Source organism: Pimephales promelas, chromosome 5, assembly GCF_988280905.1.
Source record: "Pimephales promelas chromosome 5, fPimPro1.hap1.1, whole genome shotgun sequence".
NCBI lineage: Eukaryota > Metazoa > Chordata > Actinopteri > Cypriniformes > Leuciscidae > Pimephales > Pimephales promelas.
This window is the reverse complement of record NC_142773.1, coordinates 26,993,473-27,016,750: the sequence shown is the minus strand read 5'-3', so window position 1 is coordinate 27,016,750 and position 23,278 is coordinate 26,993,473. Positions and strand designations below refer to the sequence as shown.

The following is a 23,278-nucleotide window of genomic DNA, read 5'->3' as shown; positions in this document are numbered from 1 at the left end:
ATGACTTGTTCATACTGCGCTGCAGGTGTGGTATTATAAAGGCAACAGTGTCAAATTGTTAAAATGAATAGGCTAAATAAATGTACACACATCTTTTTACTTATTTACTATTCCGTCATGTTTTAGTTTTTTTTAGGATTGTATATTTTACATAAACTACTGTTCAAAAGTTTGTGGTCAATATGTTAAAAAAAAGAAGAGAAATTAATACTTTTATTCAACAAGAATGCGTTAAATTGATCAAATGTGACTGTAAAGATAGTATAGAATAATGTCAGTATTAGAATAATTTCCGGAGGATCATGTGTAGACTGAAAACAATGGAATTCTGCTTTGCCATCACAAGAATAGCCTACGTAAAAAAACAACAACAGTTCATTTCAATTGTAATATTACTTCAAAATATTAGTTTGTAGGCTGTTGTATTTTTGATCAAACAAATGCAGGTTTGGTGAGCAAAAATGATTTCTTTTATAAACATAAAAAGTCTAACTGACCCCAAATTTTTGAACAGTGTTGTACACTGTTAATTGGCAATATATTTGTCTCTGATATTTTCTGTGTTTCTCCTGGCACCCCCTTTCCAGTTTGAACCCCTGATAGAAATCCATGAACCCGTTCATAAAGAGACATCTGATATCTGGTTGATATCCATGTCGTATCAACGGTATTGGTGATACCTCGCAGGGACAGGGATTTAATGGTTACCCGAGGTCAGGACGGGGTCTGGGCTGTTGGTGGTAATGTGTCTCCTCTGTAGTGGTTGAAGAATGTAACTGTGGTTAGATCATCTCACCTCTCTACCATTTAACCCAAGTCTTTACTTACTGTCAAGACTGTGTGTTCCAGACAGCAGTGCGATCCATAGAGTGCATTAGACGGGCTGCGAGCAGGGCTCGAGTTACTGCCCACCCTGTGGCCTGAGTGGCGCTGGAACCAGGAAGAAGCCAGATGAGTGGAAGCAGATCTATAGAAATTGCTTTTGGAGGTCAAAGCCATCCCTGATGGGGAGTATAAAGTGTGGGGGCCATTATAGGCAGTTTACAAACATCTCCGCAGACCAATCAATAGGACAGGCCTTCTCTGTCGCATTGGGTAATTCCTCGATTGCATTGGCTGTCTGTACCATTGGTAATTTACACCTTCATGTGGGAATTTTAGCTTGTCTCCTCCCCTTCAGTGTCCACTACCTGGTTGAAGTGCTTGTACAACTCATTCAATTAGGAGCCTCTCCTCTGCTCTCTTCAGCCTCTTTATAAGATCGATCCACTCAAGATGCTTGACAGAAAAAAAAAAAAGCTTTGGGTATTTTGTTATGTACTGCAGGAGGAAATTGAGGAATGTTGAAATGTTGTTTGAGCATCCGGAAAATAGCATCGAGTGCATATAAACGGTGTGCATTTGTCTAATTTTCAGGAAGCCAATAAATATCAGCATCAAAATGTACTGGTTGTGCATTAGTCCAATTTGACCATAAATGTATAGAGACAGATTTAATTTCCTGAGTTACAGACAACTGCTTTTGGTCACAAAGTTATTTTTGCTAGCCAGCGGTGGAGCTATAAAAAATCTTTTTCAGAAAAACTTTAAGCAGCAACTGTTTTCAACATTGACAATAATAAGACATTTTTCTATTTCTGATGGAGAAATGGCTGCTGAAAGTTCAGCTTTCCCATCACAGGAATAAATTACATTGAAACCTTTAAACAGCAATGTGAATATATATATATATATATATATATATATATATATATATATATATACTAGAAACATGTCTGAGAGGGTTGTAACATGGCTTTGCCTGTTAGTTCATATTTTATGTATTTAAATCATTATGTTTCCAGCTCTTTTTTTTTTTGCTGTTCTAAAAAAATGCCCCCCCCCCTTTTTTTTGTAAAAAAAAACAAAAAACATTTTGAATTAAAATGCTTAAAGTTAAAGGGGATCATCAGCACTCTTTGTACTTGCGATTAATTTAAACAGTTAACTTTAGGGACACGTTGTAGACAATCATTTTTTAGATAAATAGCTCAAAAAAGTTACAGATAAAAAGCAAAAAAAAAAGTTAAAATCATCTCATTCTAAAGTCGTATCTGCCCATTCGGCAGTGAATTTAAACTAATGCAAGGATTTTTACATTTTTAGTGGCAAAATAATCCCCTTTTCTTTTGTCTTTCACGAGCAGCCGGAAAGAATTAGATGATTGTGTTTTTGTCAATGTTTAAAAGCTATGTTCTCTAGCTAACATGCTGGCTAAAGCCATGCTAAATTGTTCTTATATTCACCAATGCTCACAAGATTGCCTGGTAACATTATGAGGATTTAGCAGGGACGCTTGTTTAATAACGAGATGAGGAGAAATGGTTTGTGTGTTTGTGTAGGTGATTGTGCTGTACGTGCATGCATGTGTGTGTATGTGTGGGTGTGTGTATGTTATCATTGACAGTATTACCATAAACCTGCTCTTGTGAAAGATGAGATATTAAGACCGTGCTGCTGTAGACTCTTAATGGGGCAGCGTGGGAGTGTTGTTCCCCAGGCTCAGTAATCTCTCCCAAGACCTATTTATTACCAAAGAAAATCTGCTGTAGCATTCATATCCGCTACTTCCCCAAGATTACTCATATCAATCACAAGTACAACGTATTACAACCCCAGTGACAAGATGCGTCCATATAAGAGCGATCTCCTGTTGACTGACGGAGTGTTTGTCAGCTTTGTCTGTTGTGTTTGGCTGCTGCTGCAAAAAAATAAAATAAATAAATAAAATAAACCCCTAATAAGTTCTGACCTGCTGACCTCAAAAGGATCACAAAACAGGTTAGGCTACTTTGAAGGCCTGACCATGCAGGTAAAATGTGAAAAGGGATTTTTCACACAAACAAATTTACACACACACACACACACACACACACACACACACACACACACACAAACACGCTATTCTTATGTAAAGCGATGGTTTGATTATTTTATTTTAAATTAAAGATTTATTCACATTATTTTTTCAATAAAATGAGTATGATGAGACCTTTTCAAATCCCCAAGCTGCTTGCAGGTGTCGTGCAGTACGAGGTAGCGACCAGACGAGGGCGCAAACTAATGCTGAAGAGAAGCTTCTCCTTGAAAACAGGTAAAGCATGTTTTTAAGTTATATGCTGAATAGTTTTGGTCTCACGTCACATTAGCAAGATAAATAAGCATTTCTTTTGTTTCCAAAGAGTCATTACGATACGGTACACGTGTGATAGCGAAAATTATCTGCATCTGTTGCTGATTTCTCTTGTGTTTTTCAAAGCAGCGCCCGTAGACAAAGCGAGTCTGTGAGGGATAGCTAGCCTACCGTTTTTTCAGTGTTTACTTATAAATATCAAGATCACTTATAATTATCCACTGGTCATATTGTCTGGGATATTTTTGCAGTGTTTCGTCAGCAGAACAATTTACAGTGGAACCCACTAAAGAGATTTATGTCTATCCCTCACCTCGCTTATTATTCCAGCTAAAAATAAAAAATAAAATTCGCTGCTGTGAATAAGGTCTTGTCATCTTTGTTTGAGTAGCATGTCGACATGACCCTAGTCTAGCAGTTAGTAATAAGGCCTATAGAGCCATAGTTTGCACATTTCTCTCTAACGTTATTGTTATGGCCTATATCAGCCAATCAGGGTGTCCGCGTACGTGTTGCATAGGCCTATGTGTATTCATACAAATTAAACAATTTACTTTTTATTTTAATTAATTAAAAATTAAAGAGAACGTTTTGAAGTGTTTTAACATCAACATGTCACATAAAAGTTGCTATTCGCATTGATTTCTTTCAGTAAAAGCTTGTTAATGTGTGTCAGTAAGGCTACTATTATTTTATATAGATTAACTAATTATTATAATAACACATTTTTAATCTATCTTTATTTTTATAAGTAGAGGTAAGTTATGAAACAGTATTTTTGTAGAGTTTTACAAAGGGGGTTATGCGCAAAAATGTCTGTAACATTGGTTGCATTGCTTCCGGTTCAGGTTTTTTGTATGTGCTTCCATAGACATAATATATGTCTATGTGTGCTTCGTCCTATTTTTTACAGTCTATGGTGCTTACTCGAAATGCAATCAAAGGTGCTATCAAAGATGAACACAAATTATGACATGGGACTAATTGTGAAAACACAGCTAGAAAAAAAACAAACATTAATGACTTTATATTTTACATGTGCTATATTTAAGGCTAAAATATTTTTCCAAAATTAGTTTTCTACTTCTGAGATATAACTTTTTTATGGTTTCGTCATCTATAACTCACTTTGTCCTATTTGGGTAAATTATTTTTAGCACGATGTCTGAAACATCACACACATTAAATTGCATTGTACTGAAAAGTAGTGAAAATATCTAAGAAAACACATTTTGATGTACAATGATATGTTGTAACTCTAAATGAGTTTGCTTCCATTTGCGCTCTAGATTGCTCTAGTTTTTTCTCTTGATAATGTGAGTAATACTATTGTACCATGGTGCAGTACTTTTCTCTCTCTCTTTTTTAAACTTTTTTAATCTGACGTGTGCAACAGTTTCTAATGTAGACTAGAGAAATGCAGAGAAAATGGTGCTTATAGGCTACTGCTAGTCCATTACTACGAAGTTCATTTGTTTGGGTACACTGAGAAGCTGAGACAGATCAGGCAGGTGATTTGTGAATCTTATAGTGTTTGGGATATTCTTCTACCTGGTCGATAACGCGCCTGATATTGCAAATATCAGCAGTACACAGCTTGCACATTACGTGATCAGTGACATCATCATTTTGCAGTATAATATCTATATCAGTAAGATGCAATATAATTAAATCTAATGTAAGATGAGTGGATCTAGTGACATTTTGCTTGTGCTCCAAATGAGTTCAGTTGTAAACGCAACCCCTAATTTATCATTTGTATTATCTACATGAATGTCAAAATCTCAGACAACTATAGGTGGTCAACGTTGATAAGAAAATCTGCTAACTCTTTTAAGAAATAAGCATAGGGCCCTGGAGGTCTATACACGGTAGCTAAAGCAAGAGATTGTAGGGATTCTTATTTATATCTGAAAGTGTAACATTTAGCACAAACACTTGAATGAATTAAACCTATGTCGTGTTTTAACAATTATAAGAAAATAATATTTCTAAGGATAGTTGCAATGCCACCACCACGGCCAATCAGAGGGTGCTCTTGTCTAAAACAGTAGCCTGGTGAAGTAGACTATAGCAAGTTAAGATATAGCAAGTTATAAGCAACTGGTTAACAATTGGCGCGATTGAGAACAATTGAGAATTAGCTCTCTTGAGTAGTCAGGGCACTGATGAGGGAGTCAGCCAATTTAAAGGAATAGTTCACCCCAAATTTTTTATTCTGGAATCATTTACTCGTCCTCAAGTTATTCCTACCTGTATGAATTTCTGTCTTCTGCTGAACACAAAAGGAGGTATTTCGAAGAAAATGGGTAACCAACAATTGTATGGGATCCCATTGACTAACATTAGACTGATTAGACCCCATTGACTGATTAAAATAGTTGTTTGACTATTGTCCACGCGGCCTAAGTGACGTCAGCTGAAAGAGAACATTCTAAACTCATTAAACATGTTTTTTGCAGTGATATCGCATGCCGACTATATCTAACCTCCCACATGGGCACGAGCAGTTGAAACTTTATACCCCCAGCTGCCCCTCCGCCACCCACTCCACACAGCGCTCGCACAAGAGAAGCCTTTGACTCCCGCCGTTTCATCTGCCCCGCTCATCACCTTACCTTTCATCTTCCGTCTGCCCAGGGGGCAAACACTGGCCCTTTGTCTGCACATCGGGGGGGATGTGAGGGTCTGCTATGTCTGTGTCCCTTACAGTATCTGTCTATCTGAGAGGCAGGTGAACGACAGTTCTGAGCGTGGCCTCACAAGTGCATGTAGTGCCACTACAAGATCAGTCCTAAGTGCATGATCACACAATTCAGCATGCCAGAACATCAATATTGCTTCACTTTAATCTGTTTTCAATGGCTCAGTATTGTGCTTGCAAAGGTGTTTGTGCAGTTTGTATACATGCAGAAAGATGTTAAAGCATTTTGTTTTCTTGAGGCCGTTTAAAAGCTTATGGTCTAATAATGGCTTGTTTGGTTTTCTCACTCTTTCAAGAACAGTGCTTCTACTGTAGTCACAGCTCGTCTCACAATTACCTTGTCTTAGTGAGGATTTGCTCCGCTAATGGCATAATAATACCACTAACTGTGCGTTAAACTATGCCATAATTCTGTGTCTGGACTTCAGCGTGTTTAATGGGAAGAGCCTCTAATTAGGGGATTTTTACAACACTTAGCAAACGTTACACTTGTTCTCAAACAAACACAGACAATGCGTCGTTGGATTTGGTGTGAGGAAACTACTGTTAGTAACATTACACCAATATTGTGAGTTGTTCTTGGTGACATTAGGACACTGTAATGCTTAAGGAGTTTGAGATCATATAAAAAATGACTATGAAGTTTTTCTTTGTTAAAATTGTGATCTTCCGGCTGGCCTTCTCAATGAAATGAAAGCATATGCTGATTTCACGCAACCGCCATTTTGAAATATAATTCAGAACGTAAACTATATACATATCCTATATTGGATATTAGTGTAAATCGCTGGCAGCAGCTTCAGGTTGGTACTCCAAGGCATTGTTGCCTATCTGTACTTCCGGGGTTCTTCCGACTGGAACCTCGCTTTCGATTTCAAAATGGCGGCTGCGTGAAATCAGCGTATTGACCAGGCACTTTGAAGCTCTTAAAACAGCCCTATATACACGTACCACAAAACTGTACAGCAGTTCAAAAGAAATGAACACTCTTATTCAGCAAAGATGCATTGAATTGATCAAAAATGACAAACAGATAATTAAAATGTTATCTATTTCTGTTTCATGTTGAATGTTTCTGTTTCAAATAAATACTGTACTTTTGAACTTTTATTCTTCAAAAAATAATCCTTAGAAAATGTATGGCGATGTTGGAGTAACGGCTACTGAAAATTCAGCTTTGTTCAGTTTTATTCACAGGAATAAATTACATTTTAGCTACAATGTGGTTGATTTTGATTTCACTTTTCTAACTTTAGTTAGTGTGTCATGTTGCTGTTTGAGCATAAACAACATCTGCAAAGTTAAAACGCTCAAAGTTCAAAGCAAAGGAAGATATTTGCTTTTAAAGAAATCGTTTTTTTAAGGACTACAACAAGCGACTGGTAGGGACTACACAAGCTTCCTCCCAGGTTAGTGACATCACTAACCCTAACATTTACATAAACCCCGCCCCTGGGAACACCGCAGTCCATGTTGAGAAGAGGAAGAGCTGTTGTAGTTACTCTTTATGAATCCCACAACAGTTCATGTTCAAGCCATTAGATTATCCTGACAGAATATGCTAATTGTAGATAATTAACTCCACATCAGCAACATAAATTCATCAACTCATCAGAGATGTCCTGTTGCATTTTGCATGTTGTCACTTTTTAGTCTCTCCAATCCATCTTTGTCTGACTCCGGTTTGAACATTAAAGGCATTAAAGTCATTTTAGTGTACAAAACGCACTGCAAAAACTCTCTTAATGCTCTTGAACGAATGACTTTTGTAACTGTAATAAGGATTAATCAATATATTTATTTAATATATCCAGAGAAGTCTGTGCAGTGTTATTTTACATCATGACTTTATTGAAGCTCTGCCCATGTGTCGGGAGCTGCACCTCATTTGCATTTAAAGGGCCACACACAAAACGGTGCGTTTTTGCTAATCCTCAAAAAGTGACAACTTTAACATGCTATATATAAAAATTTCTGTGGGGTATTTTTTGAGCTAAAACTTCACATACACACTCTGGGGACATCAGAGATTTATTTATTTTGTGAAAAGGGTATTATAACAACCCTTCATATATATATATATATATATATATATATCATATTTTACAATATTACTGTTTATACTATATTTTAAATTGAATGCAGCTTTGGGAAGCGTAAGTGACATTGATCCTTACTGACCCTTTGACTGTTTGAACGGTAGTGTATGTTTTGTAGTTTGGCACCATATGTGCCAAGTGTTCTGCGATACATTTATACATTGAACAGACTAATATTTTAAGACCTTATTAACTGAAAATCTTCCCCTTCTTGGTAAAAAGAAAGTCAAACAGGTTTGGAACAACATAAGAGTGAGTCAAAAAAGACTGAACGTTCATCTTTGGGTGAACCATCCCTTTAATTTTGAAAAGTTGTCTGTGGTTAAAAATAAATTGAATGCGTGATGTAGATTTTTTTTATAAACATGTCCAATAAGTATATGACTTGTATGGCATTTTTTTTGTTCTTTCTTTTCTTTTTTGCACTAACTACCACAACATTCAACCACTTATAATCTTCATGCCTTGGTAGCCATTGAAAAAGACAGAGAGAGAGAGAGAGAGAGAGAGCAGGCATTGAGCAACTGTTTGGCCTGGGCCAGACCCAGTTGTAAGATAAGGACTGAGGCATGTTGTCTTGTGCAGTGTGTTATCTCTGACAGCAGCGCCCTGATCCTTACAGTCAATATAGTGAGAGAGCAGGAGATTGTTGACTCTGCCTCGTCCATCACTCCTGCTGGGCAGACCATTGTTACTTGTGATACATGTCTGCTATGGTGCTGAACATTAATACATGACCTGTCCACTCTCAGAGTGTGCCTGTCCCCTGATTTAGTGTAGGGAATAGTCATTCCATTGGTTTGTACTGTACTTTTGTTGTTAGCAATATATATCCGAATCCACTAGAGGGCAGCAGATAAACATTTTTAGTAAAATACTTTTTTTTTTTTTTTAAATAGTAAGTTTTGTATTTTATCTTGGGCATTTTTGAGGCCTGTTTCCACTTCCACAGCCTACTTATTTTAAATGATCTTGTCCAACCTCAGAGGAGATCCTTTTTTTTTTGTTGTTTTGTTTGTGGTTGTTTTCAGAAGGCTGAAATGTTATTATGCTCCCTTTTACCCTCTTTCTTTCTCTTCTTTTCTTTCTATCATCCTCAATGTCTTATAAAGAACAGGTAGCGTATGATGGCCCGAGGCGGCCGTGACTCACCTGTGCAAACAGGGTTTTGAAAGACTGGTTTTAAATCCGCCAAATCCACTGTATTCTGTAACTAACTGCCACCTTTATATTTTCCCTTAATTAACCACACATTTTAGGATTTAAGAACTTTGTCTGTCTCATTCATGATGCTAAACTTTCCTTTTAATTGCAGACCGTTATCAGCTCTACAAAAGAGCAGGACGAGTAATGATTTGACTCACTATAGGTTTTAAAGTTCATTTAGGGAAGTGTAAACAAACACCATGACAGGTTAGTGCAATGCCTGTTTCATTCATGTCACAGTTGACTTTATGTTGCGGGACATAAAGGCATGTCATTCTCTTTCCCATTTTTTGTGGCCCGTGTAACATGTCTCTTTACTGTGAATGTAAACATCCCAAGAATGCAAATAAACCTTATCGCTCTTCCTATTAACTCTCCAGTGTAAATATTGAAACGGTTCTGAATATGAAAATGCTAGTCTTCGTCTACCAGGATGTTTGACCACAGACATGTTCTTCGTTTTCCCATGACAAATATATTTTCTCTCTCTCTCTCTCTTTCCAGTACAGTAAAGCAAATTGTTCACAATTCATGAACTCAATCATTCATCTTCAGTGCTGGTATTTTTTTTCTACCCAGTGTTGTTAAAAAAAAAATGATGTTAAAATGATGCCTTGAAATGACAAATGCAAATTCCCCTTTTTCCTTCCTTGGCTGTCTTTTAATGGCAGTTTAAAATGTTTACATGTCTGTAGTGGGTGAAGCCCCAGGGGAAATACATTTGACTAAGTCACATTCTCACACTCACAGAAGGTATATTTAACATCCTTGTTAAACCAACACTATTGTTTTAACAGCTGCTTTTATCATGAATCATTTTAACTTACAGTAGATTTGTAATGACCGTGCAAAAAAAAATTGCATCATTATGAGTACCACGTTATTGTTAACTAAAATTATTTTAAAAAAATCAAATAAAATATAAATATTAAAAAAACACTTATATTTAAGAACTTTAATGTAATTAGAACTGAAAAAAAATCAGGTTAAAGTATTAAAATCACTAGAACTAAAACTGAAATCAACCTAATTAGAACTAAAATGAAAACAATAACTGAAAAAATAAAAGCTGATTCAAAATATAAATAAATAGCCTAGGATATACTGCTGAAAACCCTCATGGTTATGTTTGTACCATAGCGAAACACTGGTCGTGGCACAAAAGGATGATGGCAATTCAAAATGCACCGGCTGTCATTCGTTCAAGTGCGAGAATATTTCTCTTTAAAGTCCTTCTATATCCTCTGTCAAAGAAGACAGCAGCTTGGCCCTCCCCCAGCCTGCCTGTGTGCACGGAGGATTTTGATGTGGTGTCGGACAATGGGCGATTTAGAGATTTCCTGTTTCAGAGTGTCGTATGATTTGTCCTCAGGCAGTGATGTTTAAGAAACCTTTTGTTGCAGAATAGGACCAGTGGAAACTATACTTCCCAAAGGTCCTTTATGTCACCTGTTGAATACTGGGATTGCGAGCCTTTGTGTGGTGATTTACACAGGTAACGTTGGCTCCAGTGACCTCGGCTTGACATGCGCAGAGTTAACAGCATATTTGATATGGCTGCCTTTTTGCTTTCACCAGATCTTTCTGTCAGGAGAGCAGGCTTTGTGGTGGACAATGGCTTTTGTTGGCGGGCAAAAAGAAGAGGTTTCAAACAACTATTCATGTTTCCACTGTGATTATGGCACATGGATGTATAATTTCATCAGAGATGAACAGGCTGGACAAAATGTCTGCCATCCATCCTTCTTAAAAACAAAAAAAAAACAAAAAAAAAAACATATCTCTAAAAATCATTTCAATTGCCAGCAGCCTCGTTCGTAGTGGATTGCAGCAGGTGTGTGAGACGGATTAGTATATTCTGGAGCTCAGGCATTCTGTTTACTTCCTGCATGTCAACTCCAGCGCTCCTGCATGATGGGGTGAGACATGGCGACAGGTAAACAGGGCTGACAGGGAAGATGTAGTCAAAGAGTTTTTGCATGTCCTAGCCTGGAAATGCTTGTTCTCTGGGATAAATGTTCAAGAACTAATATGTGCGTGAGTGTGTGTGGAGTAAGGGGGGGATTGGGAAAATGTGTATGAACAAGAGAGAGGAGTGACAGAGAAAGAGAAGAAAGAGATCAGGACAAAAGGGAGAACTGGCTTATTGAGAGAACATCAAACGGCTCTCTTGAGGCTCTCCTCTTGCAGGACAGGTTTTGCTCATCTACCACTTCCATTGAGAACAAGAAGAGATAAAACCACATCCACATCATTGTTCTTTTACTTTCTCTGATCGCTCGACTTTTATCACGGCATCTGCAAAAACAAGGATGAAGTTGATTGTTTCTGTGCACCATTATTTGTCAGTTAATACACTTCTCCCATTGAAATCATCAATGAGTCATTTCCGTCCATGAGAGGTTGAATACACAGATTATCTATTTAAAGAGGAATATTTTTGACACCATCTACTCAACTTGAAACCTGGTTTGTTGTTCTAGTTCGGTAGAAAGCTAAATAAGTAGTTTAGCGGAATGTCCAAGTTGCTTGTTTTTATTCAACAAAAGCATATGGGCTCCAAAAAAGTACCATTAAACTCATTTAAATGCTATATTTCAAGTCTTCTGAAGCTACAGGTACGTGAAAGCTTTATTTTATAAATGATATGATGATGAATTTAATTAAAGACTAGTATTAGATAAGAAGTTTTTTTTTTTTAATTATTATTCCAGGTTGAACTATTCCTTTTCATGTTTAGGGTCAGTAAGATTATATATATATATATATATATATATAGGTCAAAAATACAGTAATACGTACAGTTAGTTATATTGTGAAACATTATTGCAATTTAAAATAACTGTTTATTTTTTTCTTTTTTAGATAATTAATTTATTCCTATGGTGGAAAAGCTGAATTTTCAGCAGCCATTACAATTTTCAATGTCTCATGAAATAATTTTAATATGCTGATTATTAAACAGTTGTGTTGCGTAATATATTTTTGTGGAAAGTTTTTTAGGATTCTTTGAAATTCTGTGAAGAATAGCATTTGTTTGAAATAAACTTTTGATCAATTTAATGCATTCATTGCTGAATAAAAGCATGAATTTCTTCTTGTATGAAAATAAACTTACTGACACCAAACTTTTGAATGGTAGTGTACGTGTACATTAATATCTTCAGGTTAGGGTTATATATATATACAGTACATACTGTATCTTTGACATGGGAGTTCTGTCATGGATCTAGTGTGGCTGGAAGCCTTACAACCTTCCATATATAGTCTTTCCTCTTTTCTATAAAGCCCACAGAGCCTCTTGCCCTTGAGAGACAAGAAGAAACTGGTGAACCCAGCCAAGTAATCTGCAGCGACTATGTCTGTAAATATGTTTCAGTAAAGAGTAAGACCCATGATCATACCTTCAACGGGACCATGTTCTCCACATCTTTGTGCCCTATGGCCTTGTATGAAACAATAAGAGCTCTAAGTAAGCTAGAGTTTGATTGTATTAGACACTTAGCGTGAGTATGTTTTTTTGTGAATCGAAGGAGCTGTCAAAAAGGAGCATGTGTACAACTTGATATGGATCAGATATGAGGGAACCATGGCACTTTCTACATGTAGATACTTGTCAGAGGAAAAATACTAAATCTTATTTCTTTAGGGGATCCTCTGAGGAAATACTGAATGCTACTGCACACTGCTCTGTCTCTTTCAATTTAGTGCATTCTGACACCAAAACAGTTAAGCATTAATTGAACACAATAGCAAAGACTGGCCGCAAACAGATGCTGTATACATTTGGCAGATGTTATTATTCAAGCATACTAGATTTTGCTAGTGCAGTGCTGTTTGAGCACTGCATTTTTTTATCATCTTTTTTTGTTTGTTTCTTTTGTTTCTTGAAGTGTTTTAAAATATGAATTGTAAATAATTTAGACAAGATTATACCTTGAAACTGTAAACCAAATATTTTGCCACAAGGTGAATGAGGAACAGAAATAAGTGTGGATTCTGCTAATTGCATAACATTATTACATAATGAGGTGTCTCGATGCAGTAAAGCATTCTTTTAAAACTTTCAATGCAGATTGATCATGATACCAAAGAAGCGCAACAATAATGAATGGCAGTCTGGCACAATCTTGCTGGATTTTATTTCCATGTGATACATTTTATCATAAATCTACTAAATAATAAAAATGATGGGATATTTTTATTGGGCTCCATCTGATGTGCTGTTATTATTTCTTTCCTTTTTTGGGGGGGGGATTTATGGCAAGAACAACATTGCATTTGTCTGTCCTTGTTTTATACCTGTTGGGTAAAAGTTGAATTAATTTATAGGAATATTTTCACACTCAAAAAAAAAAAATGTATAGGGAATTTTCAGCCATTTTAACATAAACAAATAAACTTAAAGGGATAGTAATTCTGTCATCATTTACTCGCCCTCAAATTGTTCCAAAGTTTCTCTCTTCGGTTTAACACAAAATAAGTTATTTTCAAGAATTTTGGTAACCAGACAGTTGATGGTAGCCATTGACCTCCATCGTAAGAAAAAATAAATATTCATTTATTACTAACTCAATACCATCAACTGTTTGGTTACCAGCATTCTTCAAAATATAAAAGTAAATGATGACAGAATTTTTTTGGATGAACCAACCTTTTACAGTTTTTTTCGATTGCTAAACCACCCATGACTTTAACCACAACCTGCACAACACTGTGGATTTACAGCACTTTGTTCAAATGCTAACACACTGCTGTCAAAACTGTGAACCACTCATTCAAAACAGAATAAATTTCAGCCTTGTGCCTTTCACACACTGCTGACTTTCAAACAATTTCAGCTGAAAGGATGAAAACTTGTGGCCTAATGCTTGAGAAAGGCAGGGTTACAGTATTACAGTATGTACTTTTAGTTTCTACCTTTTTTTCTCATTACCGTAATTCTGAACTCTTACTACAGACTATTGAAGCAAACTGCTAATTTTCAATTGTTATGTTCTAAAAATGTAAAAATATCAAATGAAAGAATGTCACTGTTTTCTTTGAAGAAAATATTACTTTGTATGAAGTGTGAAATTGTTGAAACTGCAAAGATGAAAAGTTTGGATTTTCTGCATTGGTGTTTGATGCTACTGTTTTTCCTCTCAGTGTGTTCTGAGTGACAGTGTGTGTTATCTCAGTGAGGGTTGTGCATAGTGTTGTGCACACTGAGCCTGTTTTGAGCCATGTGTTAAGAGTTGTGCTCAGGTGACTGTTGGTAATGCAGACTGTAGTTAGAGTTTTGCACATTTAGCTCCAGTTGTGCTCACTGTCCTTTAGCAATCGAAAAAAACTGTAATGTGATTGTCAGTGATGCATATGAAACAAGAAAACAATAATTTATAAAATAAAAAAATAAAAGAAATGTTTTATTTTAAAATACACAATAATCACGTTACATATTTATCATCTGGTCTATTTTAACTTATTGATGTCATAGTTAACATAATTACTGAATCTAAAGATTTTTTTTAAAGAATTATGATTATTTAAATATAGTCAAACAGATGTAAATACTTAAAACTGTGCCAAAATATTTGATTGAACGAAAACTTTCTTTTCATATCTACTGAACTTGATGGGTGTTATGTAATGCCTTCAACCACTAGACTTTGCATAATCTGTCCCGGTCTGAGCTAGCTTTTAATTTTCCTCCTCAAGCCATTTGATGCAAAGATTTCAGTAAAACGTTCATTGTTGACAGAGCCATACCTGTGTGTTTCATGGCACGCTCAGTGCTGAAGTGAGGGTGAAACTTGGGTTGATCTGCTGACAGAGGTATGTCTCAGAGAAAGCACTTGAGGGCAGTTATCAGCAAGATGATCAAGTCAAGCTTGAAACCAAGAGGGGCACCTGCCTCACCAATGGAATAACTGCTCCTCAGGCGCAGACCGACACATACCTGGCCCTCGTCCAGGCTGTATTTCTCTCTCTCTCTCTCTCTTCTTATCTATATGTTGATCTATTGACCAACCAATATTTGCACAAGTTTAGTCAATAGCTTCATATATAGCAGATGGTTTCTCATGTTGTGCTTTTATCTTATTTAATTTTTTTGGATAGCAGAGCATGTAAGTCATTTTGAAGGCTTAAAGACACATCCAATCAAAAGTTGTCAAAGGTAATTAGTCAGCTATTGAGCTTGAGGTCTTTACATTCTTTGATATATTTAGTGTTATGTGTAACCCTTGGAGTGACGCTGAGATGTCTTTCTATATGAGGTCGAGGTATGTGCAGTCACAAATAACATTCCTCTACATATGAAGTGCTGCTGGACTTAGTCATTTTACACCTACACTGTAAAAATGAATATGCTTTATCTAATCAAAAAATTTGTGGCAACAGATTACAAGCAATAATATTAATTCAATTTAACAATAGAATTAAGTAACAATTAATCAAATTAATTCCTTAAAAGTTAACCATTTAAAATGAAAAAAAACCAACAACGTAAATTTAAGTCACCATTATGGTGATCAGTGTTTGTTTTAGGTTTGTTTTAAAATTATGGTTTTCTCCTTCAGTTTTCTCCTTCAGGTGTCTATATTTTTGTTAAATTTTTTGGTGTAAACTTTACTCATTTTAAATGGTTAACTTTTAAGGAATAAATTGATTAATCATTACTCAATTCTAATTTGTTCAATTTAATTAATAATATTGCTTGTAATCTGTTGCCTCAATTTTATTGATTAGATAAAGCACATTCATTTTTACAGTGTATGCAGTTATTCACGGCATATTCAATGCAACTATCAACCACTTTAATTTTAAATCGATTTCAGTTGATGACTCAAGAAGGATGAAGAAACGCTATGTTCAATGGTATCCTTCAATGCTTTGAGAAAACAGGTGTTCCTTTTACTACCAAGAACCTTGGGACTGTTATGGTACAATTATGCCTTATTCACTCATTCAGCCTATTATCAACAATGAATCTTTATTTAGGCTTTAGTGTTTGTGACCATATCAGTAGATCATGCATGATGCAACATCACATCTTTTAAAGTTTACCGTTTACTCACAAATCCTTGAAATTTTAGATGCATTCAGTTTGAAGACTTTACTTTCTTACTTTATCAACTTTATTAATCCCACAAGGGGCAATTAGATAAGAGCAGGATGTATACAACATAACACAGATTACACACATTTCTCACAACAAGCAATCAATGTGGACTTTTAAAAACCCCAAAGAACCCTACACAGAGTTTAAAAGTTTGATCACAGAAGGGATAAACGATTTGGAGAGGTGTTCAGGCTATTCCTGTCTTTAACTGTTAGATTTGAAACCAACAGATAGAAGGAAAACTTAAAAGACTCTCAATAAAAGACTGGTAAAATCTACACAGGATGACCAGCGTGACAGAGACATCAGCTACAACACAGATGAAAAACAGATTCCACCTGGCCTGTTATGAGGCTGTGATTTACTGATCAGTCACACTTATCTGGAACTTGATTAATTTACCCCGACAGCCAGGCTGACGTTGTGTAAAATGTCCTGATGTGCCGACAGATTTATCCATTGCCCAAACACTAGTCAACAATGCTGTCCTTAAAATGAGAGCTATCCTTTATCAGTCAGGCAAGCCACATCAAGTAGATTACACTGAGATGCCAACAGTCACTTGGTATTTCAGGTTGAAGTCTGTTGTTGTGATGTTTTAATCCTGTTCACAAATATGTAAAACATGGATTAGGGCTTTATACTTTTAGAAATAGTACAGTGCACCTTTTGTAACATGCTTATGTAATGATACTCCATTGCATTGCCTTATGGTTTTCTGGAGCAAGTGCAGAGTAACCTCTGTGAAATACAAAACTTACACCAAAACTAAAAGTCTGAGGTCTGCAAGTTTTTGAAAGAATCTCTTATGCTCACCAAATCTACATTTAATTTCTTTAATCAAAGATACAGTAAAAACAATATAATTAATTTATTGTTTTTTTTATACAGAACATCAGACGTGACCGCCAGTAGTCAAACAAAGTACCGCAACATAACACTATATAGTCATGTTGTTATTCATACTGTGCTATTTCCCAAATAAATATAATATAATTGTAATAAATGTTCTTCTGTTGGCCTGATATTCGATTCAGAGTATTGAAGAGCACATTTACTTGGCGCTGCAACATTCGCTGTTTGCTATAGAGCAGCCTAAATTATTATGGCATGGATTCTGATGTAGCAAATTTGTCAGCTAAGCACAAACTAAATGGAACTGAACTCTTAAAATTAGTAATGATGTTTACACCAAATTCCAATTTTAACTTAAAAACCTAACTTAACATTCTTGGTGTTTTGGGATCACTACAGCTGGAGAACAATTAAATACAAAATAGGTTGTAGGCTCTGCTAAATTTCCTGATAGAAAAAATATATAAATTGACTTATACTCTTCAGTATGTTTTTAAATTATTCAGTTTTATTTCTATATAACAAACAATACAATTATTTTAATAGTACATTTTTACATCATACATTTCTTAGTGCTGTAGTAAATTTCTTTGAGTTTATTAAGGTGCACCAGTGAGGCCACTGGAGGGCACTATACTTATCATACAAGCCTCCTCTGTATTCATAATTAGACACAGAATATTATTATTATTATTTTAATTTTAATATATACTATTAATAATATATAATTATATTTAATAATATTATATTTAATAATACATATTATATTTATAATATATATATATATATATATATAATATTATATTTAATAATAATATATATATATATATATATATATATATATATATACAGTATATTTAATATTATATTTAATAATATATAATTATATTATTATTATTTGGTCTGCTGTTGTTTATCACACTATTGGGAATACACAAGATTTTTACTATTAATTTTTTAAAAAGGTTTAGCATTTTTTAGGTCCATTCTCAAAACATTAATGGACACCTCATAACATCTTATTTATCATTATACTAATAAAAAAACACCAGTATACATATAGTCATCTTCTGCATGTCACAAAACTCCATGTCTCATGCAGTAACAAGCAAAAAAGGGTGGCTTTATCAAATACATCATCGCTGTCGTCAAGACGTTTTCGTTTCGCGCAGTCTGTGACAATTTTGATAGTAGCTACTCCCCTGGGCTGCGCAGTCACGTCTACCACTTTGACCGCGCTTCCTTATCAACTGCTCACTTATTAGTTCATGAACTGTAATGATTGCGCTCTGCGCTAGAGAGGAGATTGGAGAGGCCTTTTAACAACTAACGGCATAGATGCGTATCAGACATTGAATCCAGTACAAACAAACAGTTTATCAGATTCAAAGAGCCTACACAGAAGTTCATTTCCAATTTGATGTTTTCCGTCATAATCAGGAATGGCAGGATTTCATTTGGTGCCAAGTGCAACAGGAGACAAAATCACTCCAAAATTTCCATTCAAGACATGTGACTGTGACACAAATGTTTTATACTGCTGGTGCCACTAGCCCAATAACATGTAAATAGAAAATTTTGAGTGGAAATTGTATTTCTATCTCAGGCCTTTGATCTTGCGCACAAGCAAATCCGCTGAGTTTCCTCTTTTCCTTTTGGAAGCCGCTGGTTGTCAGCAGTCCCCCGGGCCTTTGATATACGTGCCGTGGCCCATGCCGGATACAAGCTGGAGAAGAGCCACATACCTCCGTGCCCCTTGGGTCTCCATCTTTTCTCTCATTCAGATTCATATTCAGTTAATAATGATAATGATTAATTAAAGGGTTAGTTAGTGAAAATTCTGTAATTTATGACTCACCCATGTCATTCCAACCCCGCAAGATCATCTGTTCATCTTCGGAGCACAGTTTAAGATATTTTAGATTTAGCCCGAGAGCTTTCTGTCCCTCCATTGAAAATGTATGTAGGCACGGTATACTGTCCTTGTCCAGAAAGGAAATAAAGACATCATCAAAGTAGGCTAGTCCACGTGACCTCAGGGGGTACGTTAGAATGTTCTTAAGAATCAAAAATACATTTTGGTCCAAAAATAACAAAAACTGTGACTATTTGCTGCATTGTATTGTCTTCCGGTTCTGCTGTCAATCCGCGTTCAGAGACGCTGCTGCTGACGTGTAATCAATTTTACAAAAATCAATCGATCAATGTAAAAAAAAAAAAAAATGTGACTTTAGCTAATTTTCTCATTATTATTTTAGAAACATAATTATGTTCTCAGACAAAACTCCCCAATTTAGGATGTATATTATTCTCGGTTGGTTGCTTATAGATCATCTGCCTCATGCAAATCTGCAGAGGTCTACTAAAGTATGGAAAACTTGTTTAGTCTTGCCAGAGATATTGCATGTGTAACCTCATGCATGTTTCTGTGATCAGTAAAAGCTCTAACTCCAGTCTTTAAATTACCCTTTTCCACCTGTCACTGTATAGGTCTTCTGAAATCTGTCCTCGGCTATGTCATTACAATTCCAGCAGATTACACTGTCAAGACAGACTGACATGTATAGTGCATGTAAATATGTGTTTGCACTGACAGCACATTCACCACTTAGGTTGTGGAGAGTAGTTGGGGATGGGAAGCTTTCTGGCTGCCTGCCGGTACACATAGCCTACATATCGTGTGTTTTCAGATTTTATTTGTAATTTACGAGCTATAGTTTAACATTTTGAATCTAATTTGTGTCCACCACATTATGCACATTTATAATATTTAATAATATATCATTTTGATAGGCATAAGACACTGCAACCCAGAGCATTTGCAGGACTTAATTAAAAAGCTGAAGACAAGTTAACACATGAGATGAGAGAGCGCAGTGTAAACCTTGTTGAACTGCTTTATAATTAAACTGTTGACCCATATCTTCTCAAGTCAGTTATGTTCAATGTTATGAAGTGGATTGATGCATCCACTACTAAAGTGCTGAATTTCCTGATATATTTACATCCAGAGTTCAGTTTGGGACAGTGAGAGTGATGATGACTCACAGCTAGATCCTTTTCAAGTTTGCACAGCTTCCAAATTTGTTGAGTCCTTCCTTTAGAGGTTTCTCTTTATGTCTGAGATTTTGACACGTATCACGGGTTCGGACAAATGAATTAATAAACTACCACCATGTGTTTTCATTCTTCTGAGACAACGTGTGTGTTGTTGAGAATTTCGCCCAGATAAATGGCAATATGTCAGTGACGGACAGGTGATTGATGCTAGAGAGTTCATTGGTTGTGTGTGTGAGCCTGAAATGACTCTGACTCATTGCTGGAATTCCACCCATCTTTCTATTAATCTTGCTTTTGTTGAGGTTCCCACAACGTGAATCATAACAATTATGATGAATACCATCACCATCTTCATATAAACTGCCCTGCCAAAGCATCATTCATGTTCATTTGTCAAGACTAGACAGAATAATTTCACATATATTTGTCCCTTAAAATAATAATTTAGCTCTACATACCAAACCAATGTACTTTAAGTAATATATAGCAAAAGCACACCTTTCTAGAAGAAACATTATTAAAAAATATATATATATATATTGGTCAAAATGTATCCAAAAGGTCTAGCATTTGTTCATAGATGACATTTGGTTTGGTGACTTGGTGGTCCTAGTAGCATGTATATAACTATATTTGCAGAACATCCTAATGATTCTCTCAAACTGAACAATATAACAGGGCGCAGACTGGCCCACATTCAAGCTCTCCCTAATTGGCTTTAATAGGCATTGGGGCATGAGGTGCTTCCTCTGTGTCCGCTAGGGGAACCAGTCTACTTCCGTGAGCCGCGTCTCCATCAGTTAACCGCCAGATCCTTAACTCAGTCCTACGCAGTCTTGCAGCAGGGGGCCTGTTAGTGGTCATGGCCTGGACCACTGTGTCCCTCATTGGGGCTTTAGTGGCTCCATCGAGGGGGACAGAGACGCTTGGGTTTTCCCCTTCACCATATTCCCCTCTTTCCCATATCCAGGACTGTTTGATGTGAATAGGCAGAGTGTGAAAGGTGGGAAAGGAGGAAGGTAGACAGCCAATTGCTTAAATGCCACAAATTTCCTGGTGAAAAAAACCCCCAACAAAACAAAACAAGAAATCCCCAAACTTTACTCTCCCCAGATGCTATGATCTGAAATGCACCAAGACACAGATGAATGGCACCGTGTTGATATTAGATTTGTTAATGGAATGGTCAAAAAAGGTTCCTTTAGTGTCCTAGTTTTGTAAAGTAGAGCAAAATGAAGCGGTTCGAGATAAAGATTTTAGATAATAAAGATAATTTTCTTTTCTTGATTACTTCTGTTGAACAACTGAATAAAGACAGGTTTGACCAATAAGGATTATTCCTGCTGACCTGGTTAGGCCTGTAGTTCAGATTTGTACCTGCCCTGCCATGATTTTCACTGGCCCTGCCAAAAATATAAGTAATACTTTTTTGGATGGTCCACTTTAGACATTCTACTAGCTATAAGTAACTTTGCAACTGCATCTCAACTAACTCTCATTATTAGTAGAATGTCTGCTTAATATCTGCTAACACTTTATTTTATGGTCCCCCAAAAGACATTCATGTCAACTTATTCTACTAACCTGAACCCTGACACTAGACCGTAATGGAACAGACTACTAAAACTCGAATGAGAGTTAGTTGACATGTAGTTTGCAAAGTTACAATACTTGTAGTGTAAGTCCATCTCAATAAAACCAAAATTTTCCATCTCAAAGTAACCAAAAGGGGCAAACTTTTTTGCAGCATGTTTTATGTGTGAGAGAACTTTTAACTTTATTTATTTTATTTAAACAATTTACTACAAGTAGTTTCAATTTTAAATATTTGTTTATTTATTTTATGTGTTTAAAATTGAGTGTATGGTATTATCCGATTATTGCGAGACAAATATAAATGTGTTGTGAAAAATATGATACACCGGTGTTTTGTCAGATGAGAAGTTTATCTGTATATTTTTACTCTTGTAATTCATTTTGTAACTATCATATATCTCTTTAAATTAATTCCTTCTTATAACTGTTTTAATTTTCCTTGCTTTGATTTTGTGATTATTTTCATTCCTTTCCGTGTAAGGAAATTTGAATTGTCACAGTGTATGAAATGTGCTATATAAATAAACGTGCCTTGCCCTGCCTGTATATTAACTTCCTGGAGGCTTTCTCACAGTTATCTGTCATTGCTTTTTACCAAAGACAGCTAGTCTTTTCCTTCACTGCTACAGTGGGAGAGGCTGATATACTGTCCATCCATGAAACCTTGCAGAACCCCCTCCTTTTCCGTTGTGGGGAAGACCTTTAGACTTCATCAAACCATCAACAATCCTCAGCCTCTCCTTTACTTGCTTTTACTTCCTGTATTTCCTGTCTCGTCGTATGTGCAGTCAACAATCAGAGCTCAGTGTCAATGTCCATGGCAAAGGAGCTGCAGTCCCCACAGTGACATAAAGCTTGCTGTTTGCGTTGGGCCCGGTTCAACACAAACAAACGGTCAGGCGTTAGAACAAGTGCTCAACCTCAGATTGGGGTGAAGTTTGGAATCAGTCTAACATGATTTACAGCTTTTTTTTTCAGTGCACTTGTCATTGCTTCCTTCTGATCATTTGGCAGTTTCCTTATGAAATAGCAGTTTATTCAAAAAATGAGACTTTTTTGTTTAAAATGTTGCCTTTCTGAAACTTACTAACATCCAAGCAATGATAAAAAAGGATGCATGCAGCTAATAAAATGTTTTTAAAATTAAAGTAGCCTACAATTGAAAGTATTTTTTTAAGTATAAAAATAACATTTGAACAAAGTAGTAGGCTATAGGCCTGTAAGTGCAAAAATATTAAATAATAAGTTCACTTAAATAAAACTTGTAGTATAAAACTAGAAGTTTACTTAGAGTACAATAAAAGAGCAAAAATAATATATAATTAGTAAACTACAAGTATGATGTTAAGTTCACTTAAAGAAAACTTGTAGTATAAAACTGCTCTCAACTACTGAGAGTATACTTCAAAGTGTAAAAATTTGCTATTAAAATAGTGAACTAGTATACCCTTAAGTTCACTTGAAGTACAAATGAGAAAAGT

The 23,278-nt window shown here is 35.8% G+C and overlaps 1 long non-coding RNA gene across 1 annotated transcript in view; it reads left to right on the top strand.

Moving 5' to 3' along the window:
- Positions 1-3,054: 3,054 nt before the first annotated feature.
- LOC120481980 (uncharacterized) overlaps positions 3,055-23,278 on the top strand; it is a 40,628-nt gene continuing 20,404 nt past the window's right edge. Inside the window, exon 1 of the long non-coding RNA XR_005623407.2 lies at positions 3,055-3,133. This is a non-coding gene — a long non-coding RNA (uncharacterized LOC120481980). The remainder of the gene's footprint in view (positions 3,134-23,278) is intronic.